Here is a 20,701-nt window from a genome sequence, read left to right as displayed (position 1 = left end):
TATAGACCTTCTCCATCTGTTTAGAGGGTCCTCCACACCATAGGAACCATCCTGGCAATGCACTTTTGCAGTATATTGACTATTCCAACGTGGCTACTCTGAGAAGTCACATCTGGTTTCAGCCACAGCCCACCAAATGGGCATTTTACGCGGCTTGCTGTACACTGCTTTACCTACGTTACCACCCGCTCCCTCTTCCACCGGTTCCGGAGGCCTTGATTCCTCACACCCCGGCCATATGCCACACCTTCAGGCTGTGATTTACAGCCACACAATAACCACCCTGAGGCACACTACCAATATGATGGCCACCAAAGAGTGGTCTAGATGACCTTATGGCTCCCTACCTTTCCAATGTTAAGCCCACATATATATTCTACAGCATCCAGACAGCCACCACTCCTGAATCGGCAGTGTGGGTAGGTTGTCCGGATTGGTTGTGACCACAACGCTGTTAATATCTGTGTTCAAGGTATGTGGGCTGCTGAATTCATATCTGTGCATAGATCGCCGCCTAGTGTTGGGTCCGGATGATTGCACATTGTTGTCCTGGAAGAGTCTTCGAAGTATCACGAGATAGGTGGCTCCTCCCCTGGACTACAGTGCGCATGGGCATCCTCTCCATCCTTAGATTGGTTTTTTTCCGCCATTGGGTTCGGATGTGATTTCCAACTCGGAGTTCGGAATCGATAAAAAAACTTTTCTAAAAGGCCAAAAGGCCTTCGCGGTCGTCGGTATTGTTATTCAATCGGTGACGACAACTTTATTTCTGTTATTTTATACTCAGAACGTTGAATCGGGCCGCGTGGCCTTTCTTCGACACCAAGGGTCATTCGTCGATGGAACGAAGTCCATTCAAAAGATGCCCCAATTGTAATTCAAAATTCCCACACATAGATAAACACCCTGTGTGTAACAAGTGTTTATCTCCGGAACACAATGAAGCCGACTTAGCTTGTGCGCAGTTTCGTTCAACGAAAACACTTCGAATTCGAAGAGCAGCAAGGCAGACAATTGAGAAGCCAGCGCCTGACCCGGAGAACATCTTTGAAGACGACGAAGAGGTCGCCGAAGCTGAGGACTCAGACCAACAGTCGGAGCAGGGGTCGGAATATGACTCCAACTACTACGTCGACGAAGAAGACGACATCGTCGAGGTAGGGGACGACGATCCAGGCATAGGAGCCGTCGAGGACGACTCCGGCGAGGACATGGGGCCAACCGTGAGTACGGAGCCCAGTACATATAATGAAACGCTTCCAACGGCTCAGGTCGAGGCATCGCCGGAAGGCCTTAGCCAAGATCAAAACATCGATTCTATAGCCCCGCAACACTGCCCGGCTAAGAACATAAGGCAAGAGCCATCGGTGCAACATTACCATTCCCTGGTAATATCAAAACCAAAAGCACAAGAAGCAAAACAGAAACCAAAACTAGTTCCCACTCTTCGGACCGAAAGGTGCGGATCCATCGGAGCGGACCAAACACAAAATGGCCGTCAACATAGCTGGGTCGCATATCAGGGCTGTCGAGCCGAGAGCCAGTACGCCCAGGGACATGCCTAAGCTAAAGGCCGTCGAACCGACGAGATCGACGTCGACGCCAAGCAACACAAACAAAGGACTACTGCAGAAGATGGCTGTCGAACTGAAACAAAAAGTCGACAAGCCAAAGACATTGCAAGCGAGAACACTCGAGCCGAAGACAAGGATCGAGGCCAAGGGGTCGGTTGAGCCGAGGCAAAACATCGCTCCGAAGCAACAAGCTCCGAAGACGACACAAGGCAAGAAAGCGGTTATCGAACAAACAAAACAAGTCGGATCGATAACAATCACGGCACCGAAGAAAATCATTCAGCATAAAAAGACTGTCGAATCACAAAAGTCCCTCGGACCGATAAAATTCGGACTTCCGGTGCCCATACGGCAAAAATCGGTCGAACCAACGAAGGAAATCGAACCGACACAAACAATAAAGGCAAAAACAGGGAAGAGAGCTCAAGCACTAGAAGAGCAAGACCCCTCAACAGAGCAGTCCAAACTGTATGTGGACCCAGATACTGGCACTATTACCCTATTAAAAAGGAAAATAAGACCAGACACTTATGATGAACACTACAGAATACCACTAAAAAAGAAAAGAGACTCTTCTACATCTCCAACTCTCTTTGAGCCTATCAGATCACAGGTGCAAGAAACCTATACATATTCTCCAACACGCACGGACGAGGATGTGGAATAGGAGGATAATGAACTGTATAATTATCCAGTGGACAATGAGGACAACCAAAATCCAACATGGCCTGATGCTGTAGATCCTGCAGATTCTCAGCCCATGCAAGATAATACTGCATACCCTGTAAAAACTTCGCCTACAGAGGACACAGCTGCCTTCAATGCATTAATCGAAAGAGCGGCATATAACCACCACGTGGAAATGCATGCAGACCCCATTGAAGAAGACTTCCTTTTTGACACTTTCAACACTTCTGAAAGATCAGTGAAGACATTGCCAATGCTAAAAGGGGTGCTTAAACACGCAGGGGACATATTTAAGGAAACAACCAGGGCAAGAGTCATTAACCCCAGGATAGAAAAGAAATATAGGCCAGCACCAGTGGACCCTACATACATTAAGGGACAGCTGCCCTTGGACTCCTTGGTAGTCTCCAATGCACGTAAACGTGCTAATTCTCAAACCACTGGCGACGCTGCACCTCCAGACAAAGAGTCTAAAATTTTGGAGGCTTCAGGCAAAAGAGTAGCTGCTCAAGCAGCCAACATATGGAGAATTTCAAACACTCAAGCCCTATTAGCTAGGTATGACAGGGCACACTATGACACACTTGAGCACCTTCTCCAGCATCTACCTGACATTTATAAGGAACAGGCAGAATTCCTAATACCGGAGGGAAAGTTAATATCTAACGCCTCCATCAAGTGTGCGCTAGACGCAGCAGACACAGCAGCCAGGGCTATCAATACCAGTGTCATGCTCAGAAGACATGCGTGGCTCCGCATCTCTGGGTTTAAAAATGATGTTCAGAGCACTTTACTTAATCAGCCAGTGAACCCTGATTATTTGTTTGGCCCTAATGTGGACACAATATTAGACAAAATGAAGAAGGAACTGAGACAGCCAAGTTTATGGGAGCCTTGCAGTCACAACAATACAGAGGCGGCTCATTTCGTTGCTCCGACAACAGAGGAGCCGCAAGAGGAGGCTCAACGCAGCAAGCCTCATACAACAAGGGGAACACGCAAAACACCTACAACAAAAACAGTAGAGGTGGATACCGTGGCAATAACAGCAAAGGTAGAGGACGAGGGAATAACACCACCAGATCCTCTACCAATACCAAGCAGTGACTTCTTGTCACTGCCCCCAGATCATGTAACACCGGTCGGGGGGAAGATTGCAGCAGTTCCTACACGTCTGGGAAAACATAACTACAGACAGGTGGGTGAGGCAAATTATCCAGCATGGCTATTGCCTAGAATTAATCTCCACACCTCCCAACATACCCCCAAGACACCGTCCTATGTCCGCAGAACACCTACACTTATTGCAGCAAGAAGTCATCAGCATGCTACAAAACTGGGCCTTAGAACTAGTACCCTTAGAACACCAGGGTACAGGGGTGTACTCACTATACTTCCTAATCCCCAAAAAGGACGGGTTTCTCAGGCCAATCTTGGACCTCAGGCCCTTAAACCAATACATTTTATCAGAGCATTTCCACATTCTCACTCTACAGCAGGTATTACCACTGTTGCGTCAAGGAGACTTCCTCGCAACACTAGACCTCAAAGACGCATATTTCCATATACCGGTACACCCAGCACACAGGAAATATCTCAGGTTTACGATACAAGATCAGCACTATCAATTCAAAGTCCTTCCTTTCGGGGTGACAACAGCCCCAAGGGTATTTACAAAGTGCCTAGCGACAGTAGCTGCACATCTCAGAAGACAGCATATTCATGTCTATCCTTATCTGGACGACTGGCTAATACAAGCACAGTCAGCCCAGCAATGTGCCAGCCACATGTCACGCACTATTCATCTCCTGCACAGTTTAGGTTTCTCGCTGAACTACCCAAAGTCCAATCTTCAGCCTTCCCACGTACAACAATACCTGGGGGCGACGATAGACACTCTGGCAGGAAAAGCACAGCCGAATTCTGTCAGAATACACAGCATTCAGACGCTAATTCAAAAATTCACGCCACAACACTCGTTCCCAGCCCGAGTGTTTATGCAACTAATAGGTATGATGGCCTCATGCATTTTCATAGTCCCTCACGCAAGACTGCACATGCATCCGCTGCAGGAGTGCCTAGCACGTCAGTGGAACCAGGCTCAAGGACAATTAAACGACCTAGTGTTGGTGACCAGTCGTGCATACAGCTCTCTGCATTGGTGGAATCCACAAAACCTTTGCAAAGGACGACTGTTCCAAGAGCCTGTGCCACAAATAGTTTTGACAACGGACGCATCCCTAATAGGGTGGGGAGCCCATGTCCTCCACCACACAGTACAGGGCTTAAAAAAATGCACATCAGCCTACTAGAGTTGATGGCAATTTTTCTGGCAATGAAAGCTTTCAAGGTACATCTGTGCAACAAGACCGTGTTGTTCCGGACGGACAACATGACTGCGATGTACTACATACAGAAGCAGGGAGGAACACACTCTCCACAGCTGTCATATCTAGCTCAAAGCATGTGAAAATGGGCTATTCAAAAGAACATCTTTCTCATGGCCGAACACCTCCCAGGCAAGGACAATCAAATAGCGGATCTGCTCAGCAGACACAGCCAACAGATGCACGAATGGGAGATTCACCCCACAGTGCTTCCACCATACTTCCAACAATGGGGACAACCAGAGATAGACCTGTTCGCCACAAATCAAAACGCAAAATGCCAGTACTTCGTTCCCACACCCGCAGTCTCAGGGCAATGCGATATGGATGAACTGGTCAGGCAAATTTGCCTATGCTTTTCCACCAGCACCGTTGATACCGCTAGTGGCACGCAAACTACGCCAGCACTCCATGGCACTAATCCTAGTTGTTCCAACATGGGCGAGGCAACCCTGGTACACCACGTTCCTAGAACTTTCTGTGGTGCCTCATCAAAGACTAAAACTAACACCCAGTCTTTTAACGCAGAGCCATGGAGACATTCAGCACCCAGATCCACAGCAGCTGAACCTTGCAATCTGGCTCCTGAAGTCATAGAGTTTGGCTACCTAAACTTGCCTCCTAACTGCATGAACATTATCAAAGAGGCAAGAAGACCTACCACAAGAGCATGCTATGCGGCAAAGTGGAAACGTTTTGTCATTTACTGTAACAACAATGACATAAACCCACTAGACGCATCAACTCAAAATATCATATGATATCTTTTGCACCTACACCGCTGCAATCTAGCCTATACATCTATAAGGATACACTTAGCTGCCATAGCAGCTTACCTTCAAAACAGGTAACACCTTTCCCTATTGAGAGTGCCTGCAATTAAAGCATTCATGGAGGGACTCAAACAAGTGATTCCCCCCAAGACACCCACCTTCACCTGTCTGGAACCTAAATATCGTTTTGACCAGACTAATGGGACCACCTTTTGAACCTCTACACTCGTGTGAAATTCAATTTTTAACATGGAAAGTGGCATTTCTCGTGGCAATTACTTCGCTTAGAAGAGTTAGCGAGCTTCAAGCCCTAACTATTCAAGAGCCATTCTTCAAAATCCACGCAAATAGGGTCGTGCTTAGGACAAACCCTAAATTCATGCCCAAAGTGGTGTCTCACTTCCACATCAATCAAACAATAGAACTGCCAGTGTTCTTCCCAAATCCACAGTCAGTACCCGAAAGGGCCCTACACACACTGGATGTGAAAAGGGCTCTCCTATACTACATAGACAGGACAAAAGATTTCAGGAGGACAAAACAGTTGTTTGTTGCCTTTTCACCACAACACAAAGGCAACCCCATTTCTAAATCTGGGTTAGCCAGATGGATTGTTAAGTGCATTCAAATATGTTATCTTAAGGCAAAACGCACTTTAACAGTTCCCCCAAAAGAGCGCATTCAACACGCAAAATGGGGGCATCCATGGCTTTCCTAGGGAACATTCCTCTAGAGGAAATATGTAAAGCAGCCACATGTTCTACCATACATACATTCACAAAAAACTATTGTGTAGATGTACATTCCAAACAGCAAGCTGCTGTAGGACAGGCTGTTCTAAAAACTCTGTTTCAGACTGCTGCAGCTGGCACAGTTAGCCACCGCTAAGGGAGAGACTGCTATACATTCTATGCACAGATATAAATTCAGCAGCCCACATCCCTCGAACGGAATATGCTACTTACCAGTATGCATCTGTTCTTGGCATGTAGGGCTGCTGACATTCATATCGCCCACCCTCCTCCCCGGTGCCTGTCGCAGCTGTAGCATTCATTCTAACTCTCATTTTCTTGCATGGGCATCTATTACTGTACAACACTCCACCTCTGCCACAATGGCGAAAAACAATCTAAGGATGGAGAGGATGCCCATGCGCACTGTAGTCCAGGGGAGGAGCCACCTATCTCGTGATACTTCGAAGACTCTTCCAGGACAACAATGTGCAATCATCCAGACCCAACACTAGGTGGCGATCTATGCACAGATATGAATGTCAGCAGCCCTACATGCCAAGAACAGATGCATACTGGTAAGTAGCATATTCCTTATCGCTGATACCTGTTAACATTTCTCCATGTCCTTTTCTCCATAACAGTACTACTGCATGGGTTTTTTGGCATTTCTCGCACACTTAATTAAGTGCTAACTCTGTCCTTGTTTGAGGAGGCACACAAGCCACTATTTGCGTGAGTCAAATAATCTCCATCCATAATTAGTGAAATCCCATTACTGTCTTTATTTTTCAAGTGTGCCACATGCATTGATTGTTTTAAGTATTTCATGGTGCTAGCCACACTACCACCTTAGCAGCATGCTGTGAATTCCTTGCATGCTACACCAAAAGAGTTTGTCTTTAGTTATGATTTTGTCTATTGATGGTTTGCATCTTTGTTCCGTTTGTATTCTAGGTCAGTCCTTTTATTTAGCATTGCACCAAGGTACCCCAAAATTAGGTATGCTGTGGTTAGAATACCCTGGACAAGAATTGGATTCTATATATTCTGTGATTAGATTCCGACTGGTCATGATGAATTGCCACTTGAGTACTTTAGACTATATGACAAGAAACAGACAAGTAGGCTCATTCATTAAAAACCAATTTAAGAGATCTACTCAGTTTTATACATTACTACTTTTAATACACCCAGACACTTCACTAATCTACACTCACTGGTCCTACGCCTCACTTCACATATGACATTGAGACTAAAAAGATTTCTGATAAAGAGCCCCTTCACGGGTGCTCGTCGGGCATTTCAGCGCCGGCCCGATGAGGAGCAGTGCTCGTTGATGAAGCATGACACCCATTCGCTTGTGTAAGGGCTTCAGTTCCAAAAGGAACAGATCCTGTGGCCGTCCATTTGGACATTGACCGACCTCTATGACTCCTTTCTGTCCCTCCGTTCACATTACTCTAAAGGAACTGCGTACTATTTTTGAGAAAATTCATATCTTCTAAGGGGTATGTATGTTGGACCTACAAGCACCCTGGTCTCCCTCTTTTGTGACGACTGAATTTCTACAGACCTGTCGCTACGTAACATGATTTTCTGTCCTCCGCCAGTCTGTCTTTCTTTTACCTACAGATCCCCCAGCATATTTTACCTCTTTCCTTTCTACGGGTTCTTTCTGAATTTTTATATACTCTCCTATACCTGCATTCACCAGTTTCCTGTCCAATTCACCTACATTGTGTCTTTGGTCCCATTTATACCTTCTGTAAATCAGTACATGAAAAGGCGATTGAGTACTGGAACTTGGTTGCTAGTCTGAGTGGTATATGGTAGTGCTTGAACAGGAAAGTAAGTAATTTCCTATGGAATAAATGAGAGAGTAGGAGCTGTTGGTGAAAGCATGGACATAAGTAAATAAACTTAAGATGTAAGGGGCTTATTGAAAGTTTGGTGTTCAGGTTACTACTCCAAAATGTGGTGGTGTAACCTGTCGTCCCAATTTGTGGTTCCCCACTTTGTTTAGAGCATGTCTGCGAATGGAGCTCCCTTAGACTCCTCTGGCAGAAACATTCACCCGAAAGTCCCACAGACATCTATTTCGGGTGGATATTCTTTTTCCTGTTCGGCAATGACAGAGAAAGCCTGGCAGTCTAGAACAGGAAAACAAACAAAAAAAATGAGGAAAAAACTTTGTGTGTCAGGGGCATTTGTTTTTTGTTTTACAACAACAAAATCACACTTAAGGAATTTCCGTTTGTAAAACAAAAACTTTTCTATACAGGCATATTGAACCTGGCCCCTGCACACAAAGCTACAGTGATGTTAGTGAAGCAGTCATGGCGGCCCTAATTGGTGTATCAATAGCCCCCACAGCCCCTGAGGTGCGGGAGCCCAAGCTGCAGCAGTCCCCCTCCGGCCCTTTGCACAGGGGTAGGCCCCTGGCCTGAGACTTCCTGACTGAGTCCTTGGGTGGGGGGATGAGGGGGGCATCAAGGTTCATTACGCCAATGTGGCGGCTGATCGGTAGGCACAGAGCTCTGACAGGAACACAGATCTCTAAACATTGTGTAGTGTGGTCTGCCAGTGCATATAAGTACATACTTTTGGTTACATGGTGGAAACAAGTACAGTCTGCCAGAAAAGGCACAAAGGGCCATATTTATGGCCAAGTCATGCATTGCAGCTTGACTTGCTGCTCTGCACTGCATAATAGGGCAGGAATGCACTGCATTTAAGGAAATACTATGCATTCCTGACTTTTCCCCCTGCTCAGTTGCCATTTTGTCTGCCTAGCACCAACGCAGGGACCCTTGCTCCATGGTGCAAGGTCGCCTTTGTTGCATACACAATTGTTTTTCTTCAGGAAGGGGCACCTTCCTGCACAAAAAACAACCCCTAAAGCATATGTTGGAGGCATATGAGCTGCAGATTGTACACTTTGCATTGATCGCCATCTGGTGTTGGGCTCAGGTGATTTCATGTTGTTTTTGTCTTCGAAAAAGTCTTGTAGTCACGAGACCGGTGACTCCTCCTTCGGTGCAGAGTGTGCATGGGCTTCGTCTCCATCGTTAGATTGTTTTTTTCCGCCATCGAGTTCAGATGGAACTTGCTGCGCTCCGGTTCGGAACCGTTTCCAGACCTCTTCGACGCGCAAATACATTCACCAACGGTATAGTTCCGATTGCGTGCCTTCGACGCGCACCTCGAAAGCTTCCATCACTCTTCAACACCTGCGTACTTCGACACGGGCAGTTGGGCCTAGCCGGGCCGAGATAGACAGACGTCGATGGAATGGACTCCATTTAAAAAATGTCCACAGTGTGGTGCTAAATTTCCACACTCGGACCTACATCTTGTCTGCAATTTGTGCCTCTCTCCAGAACATCGAGAGGACAATTGTGAAGCCTGCCTTTCATTCAAATCGAAGAAAACAATCTGGGATAGACGAGCTCGACGCCGAAACATGCAGCGAGGCACAGGCTCCATTCCGGACATCTTTAATCCAGGTCCTGATAACCTTCTGGAGCCAGAAGAGATCCTGGACTCCGAAGCAGATGTCTTCGACGCCGAATCCGATGACAACATCACTCTTGGTCAAAGGGACGTGAGTACTGAAACTCCGGCCGCGGCCCGACCCGACCCAGCCCAAAACAATGGCACTGGTAACACATTCACCTTCAGGCTCAGGTTTACACCATACCAAGACTTCGAATGCCCTGTCCTCGGGACCGGCACCGAAGGACAGACAAAAGCCATCCGGCTAGAGCCAACCACTCGGCGCCAAAAAACCACTCTCGGCACCGAAGGCGCAGCCATCAGAGGGGCCATGCCCTCTTATGTCGACACCAACGAAACATTCGGTGCCGAAAGACCCCTCGGCACCAAAAGACTCAGATAAAAAGTCAGCGCCGAAGCAACTTGATAAGGTATCGACACCGAAACAGCCGGATAAACCACCGACACCAAAAAAACTGATAAATCTTTAAGACCGAAACAAACTGAAGAACCTTTGGCACCGTAGCATATAGAAAAGACATTGGTGCCATCAAAGCGGTTGTACCGGACAATGTCCCAAAACATCCAAAATCAGTTCTTAGGATATTTTTTTTTTTTTTTTCGTCGTTTATTGCACATATAGCCAGTAAAGTTACACTTGGTGTGCCTACAACCTCAGCGGGCCGGCCGTTCAGTATCACAGTAGGTGCAGAGTGCCGTGAGGCTTACACAGCCATTTAGCCGACATCCCCAGGACCGGCGGCGCTTTAGCAGTCGGCATTTTTCAATGTTAACATAGTGCATCTCGTTCCACATTGCATATGTTTACACTTACATTTTACTTTATATTTTCCCCTTATCCTTAGTCAGAACTTTAAGGACAGTAACCAAACCAAAGAAACCCTTCAACGACAGTCCCTGTGTCACAGCATTCTCCACTCCGTATTCAAACGTTTACAAAACATACCCATTCCTTGTAGCCAATAAGAGCACAGTTAGTACCGTTAGTATCATTCATTGCCTGTAGATGACTGCACCTGCAGATAGTCCTTCAGATACCCCCAGAAGTCCGTGGGGCGAGATCCAGACGGCAATTTCTCTCCGTAAGTAGCTAGTGTATCTCGACAGTACGTTAAATCCGTTAGCCAGTCTTGCATCCTAGGTCCCTGTTTCACATTCCAGTTCATTGCCACCCTCCTCTTAGCCATTAACAGAGCAATTACGCAAAACTTTCTTTTGTGCGCTCTGAGCTGCGGTACCAAGCCCAACAGGCAGACCAGAATCGTGCAGTCGAGTGTCTCCCCAAGCATCTTCCCAACCTCTCGCACCACCTTCTCCCAGATCTCTCCAACTATGGGGCATTGCCAGGCTAGATGTAGGAAATCTGCGTGTTCCTGCCTGCATCTCACACAGTTCGAATCTTCACGCAACCCATATCTGTGTAGCCGCTCGGGTGTATAGTACACCTGGTGTATGTATTTAAAATGAATAATTCTGAGGTTCCCGTTGGGTGTCAGCATACTGGTGAGAGAGCATGCCGTCTCCCAATCTTTCTCAGACAGCGCGCCGTTTAGTTGTGCGTTCCATTTATTTCTCATCTTTTCAGTGTTTCCCCCAATGTCTCTCTGTAGGCTTGTGTAAAGTCTGGATACCAGGTGTGTGGCTGCCGGGGCCGCCAGTAGTAACTGCAGTGTATCTAGCATTTTAGGTTCCTCCGGGAACGCAGGAAAAAGGTCTTTTACCGCTCTCTGCAATCTGTAGTAGGTGAAGCTGAATAATAACGTCGGGTGACTTATGTAGTGTGGGCTGTCTAGTGTTCGGAAAACCCCATCCTCATATAGGTCCCCCAGCGTATCGATGCCTGCATGCCGTAATAAATCCATCCCCACCTGTTCCTGTGTGACCGACAGAGCTGGGTGATTAGCCAGAGGGAGTTTCGGTGCATATAACGGCAATTTGCCGGAAGCCTTACCCATCAGTCTCCAAGCCTCAACCGTGGTGTTCACTGGATTGATATCCTGATCACTTAGTCTGGGCCGCCTGTGTGTCAGTATGTTAACTAGAGGTATCGGGTCCGCATCACCTGCTTCTACCGCTACATGAGACAGAAATGGTATTTCGTGAAACCAGTGATGTGCAAATTGCGCTTAAGCGCAGAGGTAGTACAGGTACATATTTGGGACCTTGCAACCTCCCCTCTCGTACGGCAGTGTCATCGTTTGTAATGTTATTCGCGCGTGTTTGCCCGCCCATAGTAGACTCAAAATCATTCTGGTAATATTTCGGAACACCTCTGTCGGAGGCCGAATGGGGATGTTCGCAAACAGGTACAGAAGTTTGGGCAAAATTACCATCTTCACAATTGCAGCCCTGTCTGCCAATGACAATGGCAGTCTATTCCAACGTTTGATTTTATCATCTAGGGATGATATTACTCTGCCGTAATTAGTTCTTATTACTTGTTCTGGATCCCTGTGGAACCACACCCCTAGATATTTAGTGGGTTCTTCTTGCCATTCTAGTGGGTAATCCAATGCAATCGGGGTAGTACTGTCCGTCAATGCCAAGACTAGGGACTTCGACCAATTTATTTGTAGACCTGACTGTTGTCCTAATTTAATGTATTCGCGTATAAGTGGGTTAAGGTGTTGTTCTGGGTTCTTTACGTAAACTACCATGTCGTCCGCGTATAGCGAAATATGTATCGGACGTGTCGGGAGTTGAATTGCCGAAACGTGGTGGTGTTGTCTAATTTTACAAGCCAGTGGCTCCAACACTAACGCGAATAGCATGGGAGATAATGGGCAACCTTGTCTCGTTCCCCGACATATGGCAATCGGTTCAGAAACATACTTGTTAACCCGGATACGGGCTGATAAGTTCGTGTACAGCATTAGGATCCATTGTGTGAATATGGGTGGGAAACCCATCCTTACCAATACCGTGTGTAAAAAGGGCCAGGCTATCGTGTCGAATGCTTTAGCAGCGTCCAACAACACCGCTACTGCTTTGATATTTGGCGCCAGATAATGTGCTAGTGCAAATAGCGTCCTAGTGTTATGTGCAGTTGATCTGTCCGGTATAAAACCCGACTGGTCCGGCCTAATCAATAATGGCATTAGTGGCTTAAGTCTTGCGGCCAGCAGACTTGCTATTATTTTCGTGTCTGCGTTTATTAGGGACAAGGGGCGGTATGAGTCGCAGTGCTCCTCATCCTTTCCCGGCTTGAGTAAGGCTATGAGCATTGCCTCCCTCATAGATGCCGGTAGTGTTTGTGCCTCGTGTGCTGCCCCATATAGTCTAACCAGATGTGGCGCCAGTATATCAGCAAAAGTTTTATAGAATTCAGCCGTATAACCATCTGGCCCTGGTGCTTTACTGTTAGGCAAATGTTTTATCGTGTCCACAACATCTTCCACTGTGACAGGGCGGGCTAAATAGTCCCTGTGCGCATTCGAAAGCCATGCGATTTCTACGTCTGCCATGTATGTCAGCATGTCTGCCTGTGACGGCGTGGGTCGTGCTTCGTATAAATTACCATACGTGGTCCTGAATTCACCTAAAATCCCCTTTACGTCTCTAGTGATTGCTCCCTCTCGTGTTTTGATCGCTTATATATGGTGTTGTGGTCTGCCCTGGCATATTTTCTCAGCTAATGTTTTGCCCGGCCTCCCTCCTTCTCCATATGCTCTTGCTGTTTTGCGTTTGGTAATGTAATTTAGTTCGTCTGTTGCGAATTGTTGATGTTCCTGCAATAGCGTTTTGATTTGTGCTAGTACCGTTACATCCCTCGTTTGCGCGTATACCTGTTCAAGTGTACGTATAGCTTTTTCACGTGATGTCAGTTGTTGTCTTATGTCCCTTAGAATTCCCGTTGTGATGCTAATGCACACCCCTCGTAGTGTAGCCTTGAAAGCTTCCCATATTAGACATGGGTCGTCAGAAGTGGGGCAATTGAGGTCAAAGTAGTCTACTATTGCCTTGTGGAGTGTGTCCGTGTATATTGGGTCTTTCAGAGCTCCCGCATTAAATCTCCATGTGAAGGGCGGTGGTATGTAGTGAGGTATTAGTAGCTCCAGGAGCACAGGACTATGGTCTGATAATGTTCTAGGCAAATAGCTGATCTTAACTGTCCATGTCTGTACTTCCCTCGTGCCTAACCAATAATCCAGTCTGGACCAACTATTGTGCGCTGCAGTGATATGCGTCGCTGCCAACACCCCCGGGTTCTGCATTCTCCACATATCCGCCATCTGTAAATCAGCAATTGCGTCTGTGAGCTTCAGCCTCGCCCGCTTATGTGGTTCTAATGTGTTATGTGATCTATCCAATCCGTCCTGCAGTGCTATGTTAAAGTCTCCACCCCATAATACGTGTTCGATCTGGAGTTGCGCTATTTCCTGCCATAGTTTTGCGTAGAACCCTGGGTCGTGTATGTTGGGGCCATAAGTGTTTACTAATGCTATTTGTTGGTGTCTTACCATCCCAACCACGATAATGCTCCTCCCCTCCGTATCCCGATGAATTGCCGAAATCTCAAAGTGCACTCCCTTACGTATGAGGATGCTGACCCCCCGAGAATATGTGGAATAATTCGAGCTGGAGACCGATTCCGCCCACCGTGTCCCTATCGTGCCATCTGAGGTGGCAGCCCGGTGCATTTCTTGAAGGAACACAATGTCTATGTGCAACCTATCAAAGTAGGCAAAAATCTGTCGTATCTTCTTTGGATTCCCCAACCCTCGAATATTCCACGTTATGCATTTAAGTGCGGCAGGCGTTGTCATGTTAGTGCGTGGGGAATGTATCCTGATGTTGCGTGATATACCATACTATTCGTGTAAATATTTGGGAACGTTCAGTTCCGGAATGTGATGTACATTTCAATATATTGTCCCTGATATGTACGGAGGTCGCAATGCTTCTCAGACACAGTGACATCTGCCTAATAACTCTCGTTTCCCCAACCCTCCCCCCACCCACTTCAGCGCCCAAACTTTGCCAAAGCCATCCCCGTAATACAACTAAATAGACAGTAGAACTGTAACAGGGGCGCACCCGCTTGGGGGTGTCGCCAGGTGCACACTTCTCCTTCCACATGGTGGATGTGGACAGGTGCATATATTATCCTTGAGATTTTTGCATGACTTACCCGTGTAACCGCTACCCTCCTCCCTACGCAATCTCCATGATCGTGCTACAAGCTATGGCGTCATTCAGTTCATTGCACACAGTTCGTATCCCAGTGCACGCAGTCTCGGGTCTTTTATCTAACATTTCCTCCCCTGAACCCTCTGCTACCTGCGAAGGACGTTCAGGTACTCACTGTTCCAGGCGTTCAGGTGAGAGTGGATCACAACGCAAGTTTGTCCTCTGCGCTCCATTCTTCGCAATCCATGTAATCCCCACATCCCACCCCTCTCGTAGCCTTTTGCATGTCTCTGCAGGAGTCAGGAGTTCCGGCATATTTCGGTGCTCCGAGGTTGGTTTGGTGTAAGCGGTGTGGCGCTCGTGCCAGTGTCTCTTGTTGCCGCCATCTTGTAGTTATTCATTGTCACTTCCTTGGTCCTCACGCTCACGTGTTTTTTGTCGCTTACTCGGTTTCTTTACATATTCTTGTGCCGCTTGTACTGTGAGTAGGATAGTGGGTTTACCCGCCGTGACGACTCTGAGTCTTGCTGGATATAGCATCGCATAATCTATGCCTAGGTCTCGCAATTTCTTCTTTATCGGCGCGAATTCCTTCCTAGCCATTTGAACCGCCATGGTGTGATCAGGATAGAATTGCAGGGTATTGCCCTGATGTGTGATGGCCCCCTTTTCTCTTGCCAGTCTGAGGATAGTGTCTCTGTCTCTGTAGTTTAACATACGAGCTATTATCACCCTGGGCTGCGCTCCTGGTTTAGGAACAGGTGCCAGGGAGCGGTGCGCTCTTTCCACAAGGAAGACTGAGGAGAAGCCGTCCGCTCCAAACAGTTCCTTTAGCAGTTTCTCTATGTAATCCTCCATCTTCCCCGTGTTGGTGGACTCCGGCAGGCCCGCTATCCGCACGTTGTTGCGCCTGGACCTGGCTTCCTGATCCTCCACCCTTGCACGCAGTATCTCCACCGTCTTTTCCAGTCCTCCGCATACCTTTGAAGTGGTGGCAGTGTCATCCTCTACTCTGGATATGCGTTGTTCCGCTTCCCCCAATCTTTCGCCATGTTTATCCAGTTTGGCGGCCATGTTGTCTACACGCAGCACCACATTATCTAACTTATTGTTCATGTCATGAAGGCTTTGTTGTATAGCTCGCAAGATCTTCTCCATTCCAGTCCCCTCTCCGGGTTCGCCGTCTCCCTCCGTGTCCGACAGTCTTGTGGCGCCACCTTGCTGCTTTTTTGCTTCAAATTGCAGTTTCGACTGCTGCTTCTCTGGTTTACCCATGGCGCAGGAACGAAATAGGGCGTTTCGATGTGTTTTTTCCTGTGTTGACACTGGTAGACCCGTTTGTCGCCTGGGATTGACGGTTTCTCGGTGTAGTCGTTCTTTGAGGCCCTGCGTTATTCATCTGCAGCACATCAGTTGGGTGAGTCGTTAGTTCGGCGGTAAATTCTCTCGTGAGGCCATCATGTGGTCAAGACTCCCTAGTTAGTCTTCTAGCGTGCATGACGTTATGTAGCTGAGACCATCACCATGCACTATTCTCCTCCGCTGTTATTCAGTGGACAAATGGCCTGCCCGGCTGCAAACACAGTTGTTGCATATTAAGCTATGCGTTCCACGTCCCTCCGCTCTATCTGAGTTTGCTCCAGGTGCGTGTCCTGAGGCCCTCGCGGCCGTGCTCCGTGCCCTGACTTTATTCCCGCATCTGCTGATGGGCCGTTTGTCCGCATCCGCCTCCGTTCCCCCCACACTCCAGTAGTCTCAGCCTCACTATGCACGGTGTCTGACGTCACAGCCGGCAGCTCCAACATGCATGCAGTTTATCCGCAATCACCTCCTATCTTCACTTCCTGGAATGTCTATACATGCTCACAGTCTACGTTTGCTGTTTTTCGATCATTCAGCGTCTTCTTAGAGGGCTCCGTAGCTGCTCGCCGGTATGCGTTCCACTGCAGCCGCCATTTTATCCCCGCTGGAACGCACGCCGAATCCCCGACTTCACAGCGGTCCCAGGTCATTAGCGTTAACGAGTGTCTTTGCCGAGTGGACCCAACATCTCAGGGCAGGTAGTAAGGTGTGTTCAAACGCTCACCCGCATCTCCAACGCTCATACAGTGCAGAAGTCCAGAGTGCTCGCATCCGCCATCTTGGATCTCTCCTCGCCCCAGATCCGTTTTCTTCGGATAAATGCGCTATCTGCAAACGAACTTCTGTTGGTCCCTCAGCGTTTTGTAAAGAATTCTCTCCCAACACCTCGGTTACATTTTCCAGCGGATTCGCGGTGGTTTACACGGGTTTCGCCGCTTTCAAGGCACCCGTCCGGCGGAGCTGACTTACAAGTCAACCATCCCGCTGTGCGCCCTCTAGCGCCCCCCCAGTTCTTAAGGATATTTCATCGCGCCAAGCAAGTCTGTGGAGTCTGAAGACCTTTTCTCCCCATTTCCAAAGCAGACTACTATATTTATCCATCCAAAGGCTGGTCATATAGTCACCAAGCTGCCTGCAAAGAGGAAACCAGAACATTTACACGAAGTTCCAGTTCCTCCTAAAAAGATTCATATTTCTACTAACACTTCTCCTCCACCTTCACCTCCACCACCTGCTAACCCTAATTTACTAATTTCACCACCACACTCTCCAGATTTACAGGATAGTGATGATTCACAGGGGCATGGAGATTTAGATGAGGATGTAATGCCATTAGGCCCTGTCAATTCACCACAGGAGTCAGACCCATGGCATGATTATAACACTGATCCTGATGTCACTAATGATCCAGATTTCTACCCCTCGAAGCCATCCCCACCAGATGATAATGTGGGGGTTGCACAACTCATTAATAGGGCAGCTACATATCACAAAGTCAAACTTCATACAAATCCTGTAGAGGAAGACTTTTTGTTGGAAACTTTTGCACAACCACAACAATCCACTCATGTCTTACCTATGCTACAAGGCCTAATCAGACATGCTCCTGAGGTGTTTAAAGACCCAGTCAGAGCTAGGGTTCTTAATTTAACCCCAGAATTGATAATGACCCTATCTACATTAAAGGCCAACTTCCCTTAGATTCATTAGTGGTAGCCAATGCACGTAAAAGGACAAACTCCCAGGGGTCAGGTGACGCACCACTTCTTGACAAAGAATCTAAGCTATTAGACGCATCGGGAAAACGTATGGTGTCTCAGGCTGCTAATTCGTGGAAAATTGCAAACACACAAGCCCTGCTAGCAAGATACGACAGGGCGCATTATGACGAGCTGGAAAAGCTCATTCAACACCTTCCACCAGAGTATAAGGACAAAGCTAATGACCTTGTACAAGAAGGCAAACTAATTACTAATACATCAATAAAATGCGCATTAGATGCAACGAACACCGCGTCACTTGACATAAATACTAGTGTGCTACTACGTAGACACGCATGGATTAGGGTGTCTAGTTTTAAGCAAGAGGTGTAAAATACAATTCTGAACCAACCATTTGATCAAAAGCACCTTTTTGGACCTGCCATTGGTACATCTTTGGAAAAAATTAAAAAAGATACAGAAACAGCAAAATCTATATGGGCCCTGCAGTCACCATCTGCTAGAGGTTCCGTTCGGCGCTCTTTTTATAGAGCAGCTTCCAAAACTTCTGTATCAGAACACCCTACATCCTCCTATAAAAGTCCAAACCAAGGCTCCTTTTCTAGGGGATACAATAGAGGAGGTTATAGAGGTAACAACAACAAGGGTAGAGGCAGAGGTAACAACACCCGCAACTCCCCTAACAATAAACAGTGACTTCCCTACGCTTTCCCCCGATCATCCCACTCCTGTCGGGGGGCGCATCTCACTGTTCCTACCTGTCTGGAATTCCATCACAACAGACAGGTGGGTAAGACAAATTATCCAGTATGGTTATTGCCTGGAATTCACTTATACACCCCCCAATATTCCTCCAGGACAGCGTCCAATGTCATTAGACCATCTAACGCTACTCAAACAAGAAGTCTTGGCAATGTTACAAAAGAATGCAATAGAGCCAGTACCTTAATTCATCAAGGGTAAGGAGTTTACTCCCTTTACTTTCTTATCCCAACAAGCATTGGAAATGCAATAGGTCTCGGATCTGCCAAACCTGCACTCCGCCAGTTGCATTGGCTTCCAGTACAACAGAGGATCGAATTTAAAGCTTTGGTCACGGTCCATAAAGCAGTTCATAAAACAGGACCTGCATTGATGCAGTCATTATTTTGCCCCTATTCCCCTGGGCGGGAATTAAGATCCCATAATAAAAACCTCTTGATAGTCCCTAAAACAAGGAGAGTGCGTATGGGTGGTCGACGCTTCTCCCTACAGTCCTCAAAACTCTGGAACAATCTTCCACTCTCCATCAGAATGGAAAGCAACCATCTTAGTTTCAGGAAGATGCTGAAAACTCTTCTGTTCATCTAGCCTCGGTGAAGGAACGTTGGCCTAAAGCGCTGGGATGCCTTCGGGTAGCCATGCGCGATACAAATACGTAATCATCATCATCATCATCATCATTTATTTGAGTTAGAGCTAATGGCATTGTAAATGGCAATGTCTTTTAGCCATGTGTTATGGAGTGTATGCATGTGGTGTGTAATGGAATTATGTGGTTTGGATTGGAATTGTTCACCCTGCACACTCGCACACTGTTCACCCTGCACGCTCACACACCGTTTACCCTGCACGCTCACACACTGCTCATCCTGCATGCTCACACACTGCTCACCCTGCACGCTCACACACTGCTCACCCTGCACGCTCACACACTGCACTCACTACTCTGCACTCACTACTCTGCACTCACCACTCTGCACTCTGCACTCACCACTCTGCACTCACCACTCTGCACTCACCACTCTGCACTCACTACACACTACTCTCTACTCTGCACTCACTACTCTGCACTCAATACTCTGCACTCACTACACACTACTCACTACTCTGCACTCACTACTCTGCACTCACTACTCTGCACTCTGCACACTCACTCTGCACTCACTACTCTGCACTCTGGAAACTCACTCTGCACTCACTACTCTGCACTCTGGAAACTCACTCTGCACTCACTACTCTGCACTCTGCACACTCACTCTGCACTCACTACTCTGCACTCTGAACACTCACTCTGCACTCACTACTCTGCACTCACTACTCACTACTCTGCACTCACTACTCTGCACTCACTACTCTGCACTCACTACTCTGCACTCACTACTCTGCACTCACTACTCTGCACTCACTACTCTGCACTCACTACACACTACTCACTACTCTGCACTCACTACTCTGCACTCACTACTCTGCACACTCACTCTGCACTCACTACTCTGCACTCTGAACACTCACTCTGCACTCACTACTCTGCACTCACTACTCTGCACTCACTACTCTGCACTCACTACTCTGCACTCACTACTCTGCACTCACTACTCACTACTGTGCACTCACTACTCTGCACTCACTACTCTGGACTCACTATTCTGCACTCACTACTCTGCACTCACTACTCACTACTGTGCACTCACTACTCACTACTCTGCACTCACTACTCTGCACTCACTACTCTGCACTCACTACTCTGCACTCACTACTCACTACTCTGCACTCACTACTCTGCACTCACTACTCACTACTCTGCACTCACTACTCTGCACTCACTACTCTGCACTCACTACTCTGCACTCACTAATGCATGGTTAAATAATACGTGATTAAAAAGAACCCATTTCATTTAAATGACCAAAATGTGCTCTTAAGTCTCGAGTGCAGTGTCTGGTAATAGCATGTCTCCTAATTTAGTGCCAGCTTTCTTACCTTGCTATTTGGCAATGATTCAGGCTTCCTGTTCTCGTTTGTTTGTTGTGCTGTTAGACTAGGTTTTGCAACATT

This window comes from Lissotriton helveticus, chromosome 7 (assembly GCF_964261635.1).
Source record: "Lissotriton helveticus chromosome 7, aLisHel1.1, whole genome shotgun sequence".
Taxonomy (NCBI): Eukaryota; Metazoa; Chordata; class Amphibia; order Caudata; family Salamandridae; genus Lissotriton; species Lissotriton helveticus.
Note: the sequence above shows the minus strand (reverse complement) of the source record.